General features: G+C 47.7%; 1 non-coding gene and 1 pseudogene across 1 annotated transcript; both read right to left on the bottom strand.

Annotated features, from left to right (window-relative positions):
• Window positions 1–10,251: 10,251 nt before the first annotated feature.
• On the bottom strand, window positions 10,252–10,368 carry LOC118366435 (U5 spliceosomal RNA). Its single transcript, XR_004821948.1, has one exon. It is a non-coding gene; the product is annotated as a U5 spliceosomal RNA (small nuclear RNA).
• A 239-nt stretch (window positions 10,369–10,607) lies between these two features.
• On the bottom strand, window positions 10,608–10,778 carry LOC118366434 (uncharacterized; annotated as a pseudogene).
• Window positions 10,779–18,116: the final 7,338 nt, after the last annotated feature.

Genomic DNA, 18,116 nt, shown 5'->3' with positions numbered 1-18,116 from the left:
ATTCAGACTTGACTGTTACATAGTTTACAAGTACATTTTGATCATTGAATGTGTCCTGTCAGAATAGCTGATCTTACTGGAGGTTGTCTGGCTGTCTGTTCCTCATCTTCATCCTCTTCCACCACCTCAGAGTCCCCGGCGGACGTGCCAGACTCCTGGTACATCACCGTGGTTTCTTCAGGGGTGGTGCTCCCCTCTGAGAGGGAGGCGTCCTCTCACCTTCCGCTTTCTTTTTCCTGAGGTGGAGGGCTGGTTCTCTGCAGCGACTGTGGTATCTTCCCCCTTCAGTGCAGCCTCAGAGTGCCCTGATTTCATTGGCTTGGGATGGATTTAAATTGATGGCATAAAATTTGTCTGCCGACTGGATGTTGTGGCACATGAAGTTGGCCACCCTTTCCCTGTCAATCTTCCGGAGCATGTTTTTTTACCTGTAAGACCCACACACACACAAAGATTTGATATTATTGACATTACTTCAGACAACAGTAGAATAGGATCTTACAATAATTAGATTCCTATCTAATCTGACCTACATGAGTGACAATGGAGGTCCGCCGGTCAGTGAAGGTAGGACTTTTGGACAGACTCATCTCCTTCCACACCTCCCTCAGGTAGGCAGGCAGGTTCTTCGTGGAATTTAAAAGTGCTGGGCCTTCTTTGCCCCTGAGAGACAGTGCTTGAATTTCAGAAAGTCTGAAAACCTTTGTCAGCGACATCTGGACCATGCCATACTGTCAATTAGTTTTTTCCCCCACCTAATAGACATTGAACAGAAAACAAACACAAATACACATTAGGTTCCGGCGACTGCAATTGTTTCCAAAAATAACCAACCAAGCAAACCCAGCCAGCTGTATTTTATAGACTTATATTGATCAGATACACCCTAGACGGGTCACATTTTGCCTCTTTCACCAACATGTTTTTATACAGGCCTGGTCTGTGGCCGTATATGTAGGTAAAGTAGACACACCGGTACTGATTCCTGTGTCCTTGTTTCTTCCAATGTTTCTGTGGGAACATGAAAATAATTAAAGGCAGCTTCATAATCCCACTCCATAATGCACTCTATACCTGTGACATCACAGATTGAGAAGAATTTACTCAGCACTTGAGGGATTTTGCCTTGGTAAGAGACTGGCACACCAGCAGGCTCTTTTTGGACACCACCTTGCCGTCTTTCAACTTTACCTGGTGAAGGGAAACTGGTCGTCTCATGGACTTGTTAATGCCCTTCATCAACCAGTTGATCCCCTTCCATTGGTTTACGGTCATCCGGCAGCCAGGTGGAGGGGTCTCCTTGGTATATTTAAGAAATGCGCCAATGTTTTTCTGGAGGAATTGAACTCTTACTCTTGCTTACTGCCTTATTTTGTCATGGTCTGTCAGGAAAAGGAGAGAGGACTGGTAAGGTCTCATTCTTGGCCATGTCGTTCAAAAATTGCATCCCCCTCTTGACCTTTGAGGCACAATTTTCCCTAAGCTTATAATTTGGATTGGGGCCCTCACAGGTCTTCCTGAATCCCCCGATAAACACACCTAATCAAAAAACAACATTTTAGACTAGAATTACAATCTCATGAGGCCACATGATTCAGTCAGGCGGTTTATCATATTATTTTCAAACACAACTCTGCCACTATTTAAAGAAACAGTACTTACTCATAGCAGATCCCGGAAAGATGAGTTTGCAGCTAGATCCGGACACTGTGGGCTCCTCTCTCTGGTCCCCTGAACCTGTCGCTTTGTGTCTGTCTGCCTCAGCCTGAAAGTTGAGGGCTTTCTTTGCCGGACTCACCCTGACAATCCCCATCTTCCTTTTCAGCAGCTGGTACTTCTTCCTCACTCTATGCAGCTCAGCGATCAACTTCAGGTTGTCCTCTTTAATGGATTGGTTGGTCTCATTGTCAGTGCCTCAACCCTCTCTTGCACAGCTTTCTTCAGTCTCAGGATTGGTGCGTGGCAGTACCAGAATCCTCTTTGCAGTCCACTTCCTCCTCTGCTTCTGTTGGTGAACATAGTATTTCCTCCTCCCCTTCTTTCCTTAGTCTCCACAATATCCAAATCTGTTGCCAGAGGGAAGGCAGGGATCGATGCCCTCCACGCCGCCATCCTCTCCATCGTCAGCCGTCTCCAAAGGTCCTCTAAAACCTGTCTGTTGAGCTCTGTGTGGGAGTCTATATGCCAGTCTAGTCTGCTGAGATGTGTGGATCATCCTGTCACTGGACACTGCTCCTACCTGACATTGACAAGGCCCGACTGCCAATTACAAAGGAGCACCCTTTCTTCACTGTTCCTCACATGGTGTATATACCTAAGGTGCTGACTGAAGCCAATCACAACTTTATAGCAAAGTGGACATGAGCGCACTAGAGCCATCTATACTATTGAAAAGTGAAATAACAGTAAATAACCTTAACACAATCCCTTTAGCAATACAAAAAGTACAATGCTTCAGGCTGCTTAATTGATACTTGTAAACACACGAGACCACTCCTCACTTTAAGCATAACCCAGTTTAGGTCACCTAATAGAACAAACTCTGAAGCTAGATGGGGGGCGATCAATTCACAAATGGTGTCCAGGGCACAGCTGGGAGCTGAGGGGGGTCGGTAGCAGGCGGCAACAGTGAGAGACTTATTTCTGAGAGAGTAATTTTCAAAATTAGTAGTTCGAACTGTTTGGGTATGGACCTGGAAATTATGACATTAATTTGCAGGCTATCTCTGCAGTAGACTCCTCCCCCTTTGGCAGTTCTATCTTGACGGAAGATGTTATAGTTGGGTATGGAAATCTCAATTTTTGGTGGCCTTCCTGAGCCAGGATTCAGACACGGCAAGGACATCAGGGTTAGCAGAGTCTGCTAAAGCAGTGAGTAAAACAAACTTAGGGAGGAGGCTTCTGATGTTGACATGCATGAAACCAAGGCTTTTTCGATCACAGAAGTCAACAAATGAGGGTGCCTGGGGACATGGGTTTACCTCCACATCACCCGCGGAACAAAGGAGGAGTAGTATGAGGGTGCGGCTAAAGGCTATCAAAACTGGTCGCCTAGAGCGTTGGGGACAGAGAATGGGCATGGTAGAATATATTCAGGGCATAATGCACAGACGGGTATAGTGGGGAGCGGGTACAGCGGAGGTAAGCCCAGGCACTGGGTGATGATGAGGGAGTTTGTATCTCTGGACATGCTGGTTGTAATGGGTGAGGTCACCGCATGTGTGGGAGGTGGGACAAAGGAGGTATCAGGGGTATGAAGAGTGGAACTAGGGGCATTATTGTAAACTAAAACAATGATAACTAACCTGAACAACGGTATACAAGGCATATTGACATTTGAGAGAGACATACAGCGAGGCATACAGTAATTACAGGTGTTGAATTGGGAGAGCTAGCTAAAACAGTAGATAAAACAGTAGGTGAGACAACAACAGCTAATCAGCGAGCACAACAACAGCAGGTAAAATGGCGTTGACTAGGCAGGGAGGGTCAGATTAACTACACACAGAGCCTGAGTGCGGCTGGGGCCGACAGATAAAACAAACAAGCAGAATGGAGTACCGTGATTAATGGACAGTCCAGTATGCATCAGCTATGTAGCCAAGTGATCAGTGTCCAGGGGGCAACGGTGGATGGGGCAGGGAAGCTGGACTGGCGAGTGTTATCCAGGTAAAAAAAAACTGGCTGTGTAGAAGGTAAAAGGTAAAAGCCTCTAGCAGTGGCTAACAATGACTAAATAGCTTGTAGCTAGTTAGCTGGTTAGCTTCTGGAGGTTCTTGAGTGTGTTTTAAAAATTAAAAATAATAGCGATTCCGTATCACATTCGGTGAGGCAGGTTACCGGAAGGTATAATCAAATTAAAAATCGAAAAGAGAAAGTAAATATGGGTCCAGTGAGTGTTTGGGACGTGGCGATTCAGACGGTTAGCAGGCCTGTGCTAACAAGCTAACAGTTAGCAGGCCGGGGCTAAACAAGGTAGCAGTTAGCGGACCGGGGCTAAACAAGCTAGCAGTTAGCAGGCCGAATTAGCAAGCAAGGAGATAGCAAGGGCTAGAGAGTTAGCATTTGGGGGACGTCGCGATGGGGTGAGTCTGTTTATTCCTCTTCATGCGGTGACATCGATAGACCGGTCGTGGGTCCGGATATTGTAGCCATGGAGTATGCTTCGGTGGTAGCACAGGAGCTCTGGCCGGGCTAGCTTCAAGCTAAGTGGGTGGAAACGCTAGAAACCGCCCTACTTTTTACCCTATCCCTCAACCCCCTTACACTAACAAAAGTAATTTTATCCATAATGAAAACACCAAATAAACCTACTAACACAAAAACAAAACAGTAGGCTCACCCGATGCTCCCCTGCTCCATCTCCTCCGACAGGGATGCAAAGATGCTCCCCCCGTCCGAAGAATACAGGTCCTCTTCAGATGTGGCCCCCTGCTCACACCCAACTAGAGAGACCCTGTTTCCCCCCTCTATGACCCCCATGTCATCTGCCCATGAAGCCAGGAAAGGGTCGGGGACGGAGGTTTCCAGCTTCCCTGAAACGCCCTGCGACCCTCCATCCCCAGGAGGCAAAGATAGCGCGGAGGTCGACAAGTCCATGTCCATTAGGGGTAAAGGGAGAGATGAGGACTGGGGGGCCACATCAGCGGCACTGTCTTTATCCCCCATTACACGCTTGCCCGCCCCCTCCCCTAAGCCTCCCACCTCATTCATACCCTCACCCTTCCGCTTTGTCCTCTTCTTCTTGCTGACATAGGGGAGCTGCTCCAGCTCTGGTATCTCCCTCCCGACTGCCGGTTCCTTCTCATCCTGCTCGAGCCCGAGGCCCACTCCCCTGCCCTTGACCCCAACACTGGAAGGTTTTCAACCATTTTTACAAGGGCCCCAAGCCCCTCCACCCCATCAAGTGATGAGCCCATCTCCTCCATTCCGCCACCCGCCTCCTTGGGCTGCTGGATAGCTGACCCCTCACCCCCCTTCACTGACTGCCCTGGCGCCCCCTCCTCCCCGGCCCTGGCAATTGGTGTGGGCATTGGTGAGGATGATCTCTCCTGTTCTTTCCTCTCTGGGTCCTAGTCCCAGGGTCCGCCTTCCTTCCTTCTTGCCGCTGCCTCCGCATATGACTGCCGATGGGTCGGGCAGTCCCGGAACAGGTGCAGCCTACTACCACACCGTGGCACTCCTTCGGCTCCCTACAGTACTTTACCTCATGCTCCCCCGATTTGCAAAAACGTAACTTCGCCGTACTGCAGGCAGCCGTGATGTGCCCATATTCCCTACTGTAACTGACAGTTAGACTTACAGGTTATGTCGTTGTCTTTTGTTTGAATTGTTTACGTGTCCGCTGTGCGGGGGAAATGATAATACAAGCGGAACTACGTAGCTAATACTGTTGTAACAGGGATCCTTATTGTAGCAACACACTTTTGGAGGGTAGGCAATCCTGCGCTGCTAAGTTTTCATGTCATCGGGTGTAGTTCATAAAGGTTGAAGAGTGTATGTTAAGATGAAGTGTGAATTCATGCCAGGAATAATAAGTGTGAAGTTTGATTTCCTCCCTTCTGTAATAAGCAGCCAATGAGGTATTTTTTCCTTTATTCATGTGTTTAATCTGAACCCGTTATGTATGTAAGCACTTCAGTTATACCAAGCTAATAAGTCACTCGTAAGATAAGGTTGTAAGAGTGTGCTTAACTGTATTTTTCATTTACTTTATAGTTCTCACGGATTAAAACTACAGAATAAAGCCGCCAGTTAAAATCTAGGACCGGTTGTGCATGTGGTTACTGAAGGGAGCTACACCTACACCTCTTGCAAAAAGGGGGTTGACGGGTGTAGAAGAGCATGCCCCTGTCTGAGCCCAGTGAAAAGACCGCCGGGGATGGAGGAAGCCATGAAAACCTCTTATCTGGCCTCAGCAGTACCTGGAACTGGCGGCGGCCAACCCCAACGAGTCCTTCACATACCTCGCCCCCGACATCACATCACAAATCCTACTCAGGAAAGCCCCTATTGCTATGTCCGCAACACGCAGATTGTACATGTGTACGTTGATAGTCCTGAAGTTTGTCTTTGCCAGGCATGTTGTATTAAAAAAGGAACATGTCCTCTATTCAGCAGCCACCTTGACTCTATCCATTACGATGTCACACATACTTTGTGTGTAACGTTACATCGTATGCCTCCTCCATAGCGTTTCCCTGCAGACACATCACTTCAGGCACTCATTAGCATGGTTCTTGCAAACAAATGTTACCTTTATTTAACTAGGCAAGTCGGTTAAGAACAATTCTTATTTTCAACTAGGAACAGTGGATTAACTGCCTGTTCAGGGGCAAAAAAACAGATTTGTACCTTCTCAGCTCTGGGGTTTGAACTTGCAACATTCCGGTTACTAGTCCAACGCTCTAACCACTAGGCTATCCTGACGTTCTTATTTCCTATTCCTTCTTCCAAGCAAATCTGATTGTATTCTTAATGGGGACTGACCCAGCACTGCTATTATTGGCCATCTCCTCACGGAAAATGCCCGTAAATCTTTTGACTCAGCGGGCTCTGGGGCCTCTCCACGGAAGTCTTTAGTGAAAGGCTTGTGCGTAATGAAGAGAAACCAGAGTCGTATGGAAGTCAGGGCCCGAGACACACTGTGCACTCTAGGCCGTGTTCCCGTGGGCACTCTGCGTTCACTGCGCAGATGTCTATACATCCTCTCCTTTACGGCCAACCTATTTAAAGCACACAGCCATCCCAAATCCTTGCACTCGTTATCCATCCATTTTGGTTGTATCCCCTCCCAGATCAGCCCCATATCTCTGCACCCAATTTTCCCTTATAATTTCATACAATTTCCTGTGGTCCAATAAAACCTCTTTCCATTTCCTTTATGTGTATTTTCAGAAATGATATGGCCTGTGCGTAATACTTAGGTTCTGCATTCGGAACCCTGTTTTCCCAAGGTATCATCCCTCTTAAAGTGGACCCGAAGGTTTTAGGTCCTTTAAAGGTTTTACACATCTGAGGAAAAGACTATCTCGTTTCACCGACAGACATGGGATGTCCCTCCCTCCCTTTGATACTTTCCCATACATCTCTCTCTTTACACTTTCGTATGAGCCGCCCCATATAAATGCAAATATAAACCTTGTCAACAATTTTGCTCCTGGCGTTGATTGGGAACACCAGTGCCAGGTAGATTAAGGTTAGTAATATGTCTGTTTTTATTACCATGATCTTTCCGCTGTTCGTTAACCTTCTGCTTTTCCACATATTGAGTTTTACCACATATTGAGTTTTACCTTTACTTTTTCAATCTTTCCTTCCCAATTTTCCTTTATCCCGTCCCTTTGAAAGAAATACACCCCCTAATATTTTTTTGCCCATCTTTACAGACAGTTATGCCTCCCTTCCCAGGCGCCACAGTACATCATAGAGGACTTCCCCAAATAAATTTTGGACCCCACTGATTCTCCAGAAGTTTTCAACAGTACGATCGCCATATCTATCGCCCGGTCATAGGGCTCCGACACATCATCCGGAGCCTTTCTCGGAGAAGTCTCCGGAAGAGGCCTCGGGAGGTTCTCAGGTGCGGGTGCATGGTCTCTCGTGATCTTGTCCAATACCACCTTGATGTTTCCGCGTAGGTTATGTCTGTCTGGGCAGTTGAATCACACAGATTACGCGATTTGTTCTTTGTACAATCTCTTGCCAGATGACCCGCCTCCAAACAGTTTCTACAGAATGTGTTCGGGCACAGTGCTGCAATGTGGCCCTCTTCTCCGCATCTTCTACATGTTTTAGGCTGTCCATAGAAATAAAAGGTACCCCTTTAATACCCCGTCAATGTAGAAGGACGCTGGGGGATATTCAATTCCTCCCGCCCGTGTTCTAAATCGTACAGCGTATTTCCATTCCACATGCCATCGTAATCCATTTATTTTGTTCCAACCCCCAATACATCACAGTATTTACCCAGGAAGGATCAAATATCCTATTCTTTCACATACAGATTTTGCATGCACACGGTTATGGTTCTTAACCGACTTGCGAACAGAGGCTCCACGTTGAAGTTGGAAATCGGTGTTTCGTCCTTGTGTTCCAGGCACTTGTTCCAAGCTACCTGACACAGGTACCCCCTGTGAAGGTGACCTCGAAAGCATTCCGTACATGAACATTTCTGTCGCAGTAGATTCATTCCGTCGTCACTCCCAGAAATTCAAAGATGAATTCCTTTGCGAAACTCTTTCCCATAACGAACTGCATTCCGTCCATTTCTTTCCCGACAAACCAAATACTATTCAAAAGTCGCGCCGAAGGGTCCGACATAAAGTCTCCAGTCGCCATCACCTTCTTTTCGTTGATCAAGCAGCGGGCATGCCACACACTTAATTTGAGCCAAAATGCAGAGGAGCCACAAATGGACCCCTGCACCCGCCGGGCACCCGGGGGTCTCGGCAGACCTCAGCGGGTTGGCAAAAGCTGGCTCCTCCCCACCCAACGTTTCCCTGGCGACAGGCAGGTGTTTTTCGTCTTTAAGGCCACCATCCACCTCAGCGGCACTGTCTATTTCCCCCACCCCTTCCAGCCCGCTCTGGCCCTCTCCCAGCTCGATGGAGATCCTCCTTCTTCCTGTTCCCTCCAGGGTCCTCTGGGCTGTAGAGGCTACCCTCTTGTCTTAGGGTGGCCGGTAAGGGTGAGATGGACCTCCATTCCTCCGTCCTTTACTGCGAGACCTGGAGCACCTCCACCATCTCCCTAATCTCCCCCACGAGGGCCCCAAAAGCCTCCTCGTCAATGAAGAATGCATCAAGGGATGGGCCCATCTCACCCGTCGCTCCCCCAACCTCTACCTTCACCTTGGGTGATGTGCCATCTGGGTCTCCGGGACCACCCGCAAAACCCCAGAGGCCTTTTCTTCCACATCAGACTGACCCCCGACTTGTGGCACTGGCAAGGACAGGGGTTGCTCATACTTTTCTCCCCTCGCCCTCCTCCTCGCTTCGTCTTCTCGACTGTGGCCTAGGCCACATTCATTCTCCTGCCCTTCCCTTGTCATCCTTCCCCCGGCCGCTGCTGCCGCGTATAAGCCTTGCCTCCCCGGGCACTCTCTGTACAGGTGTTGTCTGCTACCACACCCATGGAACTCTTTTGGCGCTGTGTAATTCTTGGTCTACGGATTTGCAAAACCGGCACTTCTGTGCACTGCAGGCAGCTGTAACGTGCCCATATTCTCTGCATTTTTTGCAGTACGGAGGTTGGCGGGTGTAAAACAGCATCCCTCTATCCAACTCCAGCGAGAAACTTGCCGGGGGATGGAGGAAGCCATCAAAATCTCCCTGATCCGGCCTAAGGAGAACCTGGAATTGACATTGGCCGTTTCAGAACCCCAGGGAATCCTTTACATACCTTGCCCTTGATGTAACTTCGCAGAAACGACTCAAGTAATCCCTTATGGGGGTTGTACATATGTACGTTGATTACCCTGAAGTTCGTCTTCGCTAGACACGTCACATTAAAGAAAGACAGCGGCCTCTCCCTAGCCACAGCCTTAGCTCGTTCCATCGTCGAATCGCACATTAATTCAGTGTGGAAGGTCACATCGTACGCCTCAATCGCATTTCCCTGTAGACACATCACCTCTTGTACTCAAAGCTTTAGGGCCCCCATCAGCACGCTCCTCGCGAAGGTGTCCGGCCCTCATCCTCCTTCCAAGCAAAACCTATCGTATTTTTAAGTCCAGTCCTAGGGACCGACCCAGCTCCATCGTTAATGTTGGCCATCTCCTCACGGAGAACCTACAGATTCCAAACGTTCCCTAAAAACGATTGGAAACTGCCCTTTACGCCCTCCGGTCATCGGCTTTCGACTCAGCGAGCTTTGAGGCACCGCAGTACCGAGCTTGATCTGAGCCAAAAGGCAGAGAAGCGATAACCCATAAATGGACCCCTGCACCCGCCGGGCACCCGGGGGTCTCATCAGACCTCAGCGGGTTGGCAAAAGCTGGCTCCCCCCCACCCAACGTTTCCCTGGCGACATGCAGGTGTTTTTTTTCAAGTCACTAGCTCTTCACGCCTAGTGCCACTATTTGTTCAATGCCCAGCAAATACGTCCGTCGTCGGGCTTGAACTCAATTGCCTGAGCGATGACTTTGAGTGGAAAAATACGCCGGTCAGCCAGCCAGCCGGCTTGAAGTCAAACGCCGGAGCAAAAGGTCTCGGCATCATCTCTGTCAATTTCTCTTGAAACAAGATACCGGGCTCTGCAAGAATCAAAGCCCCTCCAAAAATACGTTGAACTCGTAAGTGTTCCTCTCCACGGAAGTCTTTAGTAAAAGGCGAAAGGCTTGTGCGTAATGAAGAGAAACCAGAGTCGTATGGAAGTCAGAGGTCGGGGCCCGAGAACCTGTAGGCCGGGTTCCCGAACCCACTCTTCCAAGTTTGAGGGCTGTGGGTAAAAAGTCAGACAGAGACACACACACACACACACTATCCTGGCCAAATGTTTTTGGAAGGAAACGGGGGACCCCATTGAAGGGCGCTTTTCTTTCCTTTTCTTCTGCTAGCTGTTAACATAGCTTTGTGGATTTTTATTTTTCCTTGACAACGGGAGACAAATGTTGCACCGTTCCCGGAGGTACTGCAATACTGGGTCAATGCGTGGAGCGGACGGAGCAAGACCCATTTCCGACTCCCTATTCAATAAAATCAATTTAATATGTAGTCACCCGATGGGGGACGTATCAGATATTTAACTGATATTTTTTTTATTACATTCAATGCCATTCACTCTTTACAAAATCATAATTATCATGCATTTTTAAATACCAAAAGAACACGACAAACAAAACCTCAGGGTAGCATCTTCCCTCCCCTTACAAATCTAAATGAAGCCCAGCCCTAAACCCCCCTTCCACCTCTCCCGGGCAGCATGCTGCCCCCACTTCCTCCCTCTTCATCCTCCCCCTCAAATCTCCTTCCACCCCCCAATCTCTCCCTGTCTTGACAAAGTTCTGCCTGGCCTCCCTCAGCCCCCGCTTAAAGAGACTCGTGAGAAGCCAGAGCAGAAACCTATCCCTATCCGTCCCTCTCGCTCTCCCTACACCTCTTTCTAACCTTGCCCACATCAGAACAAAATCCCCTCTTACCCTTCCTAACAAAACCCGTGCCCTAGACTATACTACTCCGGCAAAGGCACAGTCCCAAAAGGTATGGCGCACAGTCTCCTCCCTGCCACAAGAGGATCTTGGGCAGGTGGGAGATCGCGCCAAACTATGCCGGTACATGAATGAACGTACCGGCAAGCATTTGTGGAGGTTCAACCAATTCAGGTCCTTGAGCCTGTTGTCCAGGCCCCGTGCCTGCACTCCCTCCCAGACCACTGCCGAGATGCCCACGACAGGCGCCGGACTCCCTGCCTGTCTGACCGCCTCATACAGGTGCCTGTGATCTAAACCTACTCGGGCAACTTCAACCTCTGGGCGCGCACGCAACCACTTGGCTGCATGGCCAAAGTGCCACGGCAGCTGTTCCGCCCGAGGACCCGTGTTAGACCACACCATTACGCTTCTTGCCTGGTACGAGAAGAACACCCGCAGGAGGGTGTATTACCGTCTGAGCAAGCTCCGTTAACAGAAGAAAAAAAATATTGTGTCCAGCTTGAGGGGGAGATGTGGCACCCCCTACCTCCCTCCTTGATGGGACAGAGCATGCATGCCCTGGCGACACACTCGTACCTGCCACCCCACATGAACTGAAACACAAGCCTCACTAGAGGCCTCCTCAGACAAGCCGGCAATGGGTAGATGTACGCCAAATACAAAAGAGACGGCAATACATCCACCTTGAGAACCAGGACCTTGCATAAAAAAGACAGACCTAGCCCTCCACATCGCTAGCTTCCTCTGTACCACTGCAATATCGCTGATCCGGAGGTCTCACAATGGACCCCGAGAATCCTCAGGGCCCCATTACAGAGAGAGAACCCCCCGGGCACATCCGTCCTACCACGCCATCTTCCGAAACACTTGACGGAAGACTTAGTGTGGTTAAGAACTGCTCCCGACGCTCGGGTGAAATCCCCAATAATGGTAAGGGAACACCCTGAAATATACAAAAATTAATGGGAAGTCATTGACACTGGACAAACCATATACACTGTGTCCAATACCACTTAATCGGCGTTGTTTCATTCAATGTTGATTGCAAATGCCAAGTGTAACACTTTAAAAATCCAACAGATGGCGAGTGCGCTCCACCGTGATTTTTCATATTGCAAATGTAACACAAGTCAACATCCAAAAGAACATTTTTGAAAAACTGAAAAAAAAATCAAAAACTTATCACCCCGAAATTCTTTCGAGTTTTGTCAATTACACTTGTAAGAACTGTATATGAATATACTTTTGTCCAATTTTATGATATATATTTTTTTAACTTGTGCATAAGGCATGTGTTTTTGTCCATTTGCAATATGATTTCATAGGTCAAAAGTCACTTTTTGGGGCCAAATGCAATATGAAAGATTTGAAAAGTGCCAAATCAGGGTTTTATGTCCATTTGCATTCAATAATTTGACATGCTCAAAAATACTGCAGAAATGCAAAATTGACTGGCCTGATGAACTCAGGATGGCCGGGCAGTGATAGTGGGTCCTCTCCATTGCTCGTTTGGGTTGATTTCAGATTGTCACTTTGGTGATGGTACTTCACTGTTTAAACATATTGCAAATGGACAAAAGTCACCAGCAAGTCACTGTCAATCAGTCAATTAGATATCATTCTGACACCACACCCACCACTTCCAACTTGTTTAGAAGCCTATTTTTAAACTATCTTAACATGTGGCTTTCTTCAGGGGGACCAAGACTAGGAACACCTTTGAATGGTCGACAAAGAATGGCCCCAGGTAAAAGTTGGCTTTTGCAGAGTATGGTTGTATTGTTACTCCACAGCATAGTATGCTATCAGAACTCTATTGAAATTACATTTGAAACAAGGTGTCACTTCATTCTTGCTTTTTGATGGGAACTAGCCCCTTTTCCCCTATATACCTCTGGTTTGCTCTTTCAGACCCACAAAGGCAACAAGAAAGAAGTTGCTACATTAACTGTTTCTCTGGGATTTGAACTAGGGGGTACATACCTCAAGTTAGCTATTTCATGACAACAAAAGGTAGAATAAAAAATGGTTCTAAAAAAAAAATTCTCTTCAGATTTGAACTCTCAAACTCTGGTTTGGAGAGCAAACGCCATAACCACTACTCTACCAGACAGACAGAGACTACTTGTTAAGGGGTACTTCAAAATGCACACATCAAAGACAACATTTCAGAGGTTAGAGAATGGTGTGGGGGCTTGTACTTCTTGGGTCCATCAACCGTTCCTCAATCTTCTTTTGATGACTACAAACAGAGATTATGAATCTTCAAAACCTACACTATAGGATGGATATGTTTAGGAACGGGGGACGAAATTAGAAAGTGGCGTGTTTCCAATTACCAACAAATAGACCCTAGAAATGTTATTCCAAAATCTTAATATTGGAACTTTGTCCCTTCATTTGCCTAGTACTGTCTATAAGCTATCATAACGTGGGTTTTTTCTTGGACAAGGTATCGGAACGCTTTTGAATGGTCTACACAAGGTTTGTAATTTATCCAAATTCAAGTTTGTTACTCCATGACATATCACAATACTATTGAAATTACTTTCTTTACAATGTGACTGGAGTGTTGGACAATTTTTTGGCCCTTCCTCTGACACTGCCTAGTATATACAGTAGGTCCTCGATGGTAGGAAGGTTCTACCCAGTGATGTACTCGGCCGTCAGCAATCAAATTTGATTCATAAATCACTTACAACATCAGCCGATGTTGAAACCCAGCCTAAAACCCCAAAACAGCAAGCAATGCAGATACACAGTGGCTAGGAAAAACGCCCTAGAAAGGCAGGAACCTAGGAAGAAACCTAGAGAGGAACCAGGCTATGAGGGGTGGCCAATCCTCTTCTGGCTGTGCCGGGTGGTGATTATAACAGTACATGGCCAAACGTTCATATCACCAGCAGGCTCAAATAATAATAATCACAGTGGTTCTAGAGTGTGCAACAGGTCAGCACCTCAAGAGTAAATGTCAGGTCCGAGACAAGGTAGCACGTCCGGTGAACACGTCATAGTTGCATAGCTGCAGGCAGAACAGTTCAAACTGGAGCAGCAGCACGATCAGGTGGACTGGGGCCAGCAAGGAGTGATCATGCCAGATAGTCCTGAGGCATGGTCCCAGGGCTCAGGTCCTCTGGGATAGAAGGGAGAGGGAGAGAGTGAATTAGAGGGAGCATACTTAAATTCACATGGGACACCAGATAAGACAGGAGAAATACTCCAGGTTTAATTGACTGACCCTAACCCCCCTACACAAACTATTGCAACCTAAATACTGTGGCCCCGTCCGACGATACACCCTCATTAGCGCCTTACAGTCAGATGCCGAGCAGTTTCCATACCAGGAGGGGATGCAACCGGCCAGGATGCTCTTGATGGTGCAGAGGTATAACTGAGGATCTGGGGACCCATGTTTTCAGTTTCCTGAGGGGTAAAAGGTGTTATCATGCTCTCTTCACAACTGTGTTGGTGTGTTTTTGACTATGATAGTTCATTGAGGATATGGATATCAAGGAACTTGAAACTCAACTTCTCCACTTCAGACCTGTCCATGTTAATGGGGTTCTATTCTGCCCTCCTTCTCCTATAGTCAACCATCAGCTCCTTTTGTCTTGCTCACGTTGAGGGAGAGGTTGTTGTCTTTGCACCACACTGCCAGGTCTCTTACCTCCTCCCTATAGGCCGTTTCAGAGTCAATGCCTTTATACCATTATGGTAGTGAAGGCTTTTTAATGCCACTGATGGTAAACACCAACTGTGTGTCCAAATTCCTTTTCATCAATATAATGGTTAACGTTCTCTGTAGAAGTTGCAGAAAGGAAAATACGTACTGTAGCTATGTAGGCTTCCTGCTGGCTACCAATTTTCACACAAAAAACACAATAGGTTGTTTTTTCAATTAAAACTTAAACGAGTATGTGGATTTCTCTAAGAACCTAGAGGAAAATTTCAGTCAGTTAACTGAAAAAAATAAGAAAAAAGGTGAACTGAAATCCACTATCATTCGCTTAATGCCAGTTTAACTATAACCCATCTATACAGTTCAGTATTGCAATAGTATGAAATTATCGGGGTACTGTTACTTTAATTAGATTTGACTATATAAAAAAATACCCTAGAAGTAAAAGTATATAATTGACAAAGTACTGAGTAAAAATAGTTTGAAAAATCCAACATGCCTTTGATATTTTGTCAATTATTCTGTTACCTTAATGTTTTTACACATGACCTTTTCCTATGAATTTAAGGGAGAAGTAGCAAATGTGCTGTAGGAAGTAATTTAACTGGTTGCAACAAAGGCACATCGGTGTGGGCAATTTTTCTTAACCTAATTTCTATCAGCATGTTAAATGCACAACCAGAGTGAAACATTCGAGACCACCTTTACTCCACACACAGAGACGCGTACAAAGCCCTACACTTGTCAAATCTTACCATAATTATCAGGTATGAAGGTAAGACCCAGATGCAGACCACGTCGAAGAAACAATAGTCAAACAGGGGCAAGCAATAGTAACTTTAGTTAACTCTACCTACATGAACATACTACTTCAACTATTCGGTGCCCCCGCACATTCACTCTGTACCAGCACCCCCCTGTATATATATTGTTATTTTTTAAAGCTGCTCTTTAATTACTTGTATCTATTATTCTTATCTGTATTTGTTTTAACTGCACAGTTGGTTAGGGGACGTAAGTAAGCATTTTACTGTAAGGGCCAATTGGGCTCTCCTGATCCTGGTTTGCTCGCTCCGACTTGCCATTAGACTGGGGGTGGAACCCAGAGGACAGGCTGGCCAACGACACAATGAGGGCGCAGAATGCCTTCCAGACCCGGGATGACAACCGAGGCCTCCGGTTGGAGACCAGGTCCAGCGGCAGTCCATGAATCCGGAAGACATGCTACACCATGGGCTGGGCCGTCTCCTTGGCCAAGGGGAGTTTGGGGAGAGGAATGAAGTGTGCGGCAGTGTTGCCCTCAGACAGGAGGGTGGGGGGTGAGAGACCCGTGACAAATCCAGGGATATGTTGGACCAGGGGTTGAGGGTGACAGGCTAACCTGGAGGAATTGGCCCACTCCAGGACCGTGGAGTGGACAGCGTTAGACACGGACATCTGGTTCTTGACCCCCCCCCTCCCAGGTTTCGGCTAGGACTGCACCGCCTCCCGGACCTGTTCCCCTATACACCAGCTGAGTGCCGTCACCAGGCAAGAGGTAGGAAGGATTGTCTCGGGCTCTGGGGTGGTTGCCGTGGGGTTATAGCGGAGAGACAAAACATTCTGCTTGATGTTCTTGAACCCCAGCCGGTAGGAGGGGGAAAGTTGAAATGGGTAAACAGCCCCATTTCACTTGCCTGGAGTTCAAGCGATTAGCGGAGCGGAGATACTACAGATATTTTGTCTGTACACACAATGAACAGATGCTCCTCCCCTTTAAGCCAGTGCCTCCATTGCAGTCTTCTCTGCTAGAAGCTCCCGATTCCCCACATCATAATTCCTCTGTGGCGTTGAGGTGGTGGGAGGAGGTGGTGCAGGGATGCAACTTCCAATCCAGGGCAGAACATTGCGACAGAACAGTCCCCACTCCGACATCAGAAACATCTGCCTCCACCACAAATTAACAGGAAGGGTCCGGATCAACCAACATCAGAACTGTGGTGAAGCGCTATTTCAGGTCCCGGAATAGCCGGTCAGCGGCCTTGGACCACGTGAACTGAACCTTGGTAGAGGTGAGGGCAGACGGGAAGGTAAGGATGCTGTAATCCCAGATAAAGTGGCAATAAAAGTTGGCTAACCCCAGGAGGTGTTGGTGGAGCGATGGAAATCGCTCCAGAATGCGCTGGAGATCCTGCTGGACATGGGGCATGTGTTCTTGGGGGGAGTGGGAGAAGAGAAGGATGTTCAAGGTAGACGAAGACGAACCGATTCAGCATGTCACGGATAACATCATTCACCAGAATGTGGACCACAGCAGGGGAGTTGGTGATGCTAAAGTGCATGAACAGATATTGTTAGTGGGCGCTGGCCGTGTTGAAAGCGGTCTTCCACTTGTCCCCCTCTTGTCCCCCTCTCGTATCCCCACCAGGTGGTAGGCGTTTCGTAGATCCAGCTTGGAGAATAGTTGCCACCTGGAAAGGCTCGAAGTCCGAGGAAATGAGTGGTGGCAGATATCGGTTCTTAACAGTAATGTCATTGAGTCCCCTGTAGTCAATGCATGGAGGCAGGGTCTTGTCCTTCTCCATGAAGAACAAGCCTGCGCCAGTGGGAGAGGAGGAGGGATGGATAAATCCTGTAGCTAGAGAGTCCCTAATGTAGTTCTCCATAGCCTTCGTCTATGGTCCCGACAATGAGTACATACATCCCCGGTGTGGTGCTAGGAAGAAGGTCAATCTCGTAGTCATAGGAGCAGTGCTGCGGAAGTGAAGTGGGCTGGGACTTGTTCAAAAGCTCCCAGAGATCCTGGTACTCCGCGTGAATGGCAGAGAGGTCCGTAACCACCTACGAGGACCCAGGAAACCTTCCCGGGGGAATTTGTGCCAAATTCAGACAATGGTCATGGCAGAACGGACTCCAGGCCATGATAGCATCGGTAGACCAGTTGATGAGTGGATTGTGCCGTTTGGCCCAGGAGAATCCCAAAGCAGGAACTGAATGGTGTCGCTGTGATTCCCTGACACCAGTAGGTTGATGAGTGGTGTTATCATGACCCGACCGACAGAGCACCTGTTCAACGATCGAACATCAATGGGAATAAATAGTGGCTGAGAAGGGATGTTCAACTCGGAAGCTAGTGTGGGCTCCCAAAAGCTCCCATCGACCCCAGAGTCAATGAGGACCCTGTCACATCTGCTACGCCCTCTGGTGTCTTCTTGAACTGCAGTTACTCTCCCGTTCTCTCTCTCTGTGTATGATTGTGTGGTTGGAGAGAGGTGTGCTGAGTCAGATCCCTACCAGCTACAACTT

The sequence above is a fragment of the Oncorhynchus keta genome, chromosome 33 (genome assembly GCF_023373465.1).
Source record: "Oncorhynchus keta strain PuntledgeMale-10-30-2019 chromosome 33, Oket_V2, whole genome shotgun sequence".
Classification (NCBI taxonomy): Eukaryota; Metazoa; Chordata; class Actinopteri; order Salmoniformes; family Salmonidae; genus Oncorhynchus; species Oncorhynchus keta.
The sequence above is the reverse complement of the archived record's forward strand: the minus strand, read 5'-3'. Positions and strand labels throughout refer to the sequence as shown.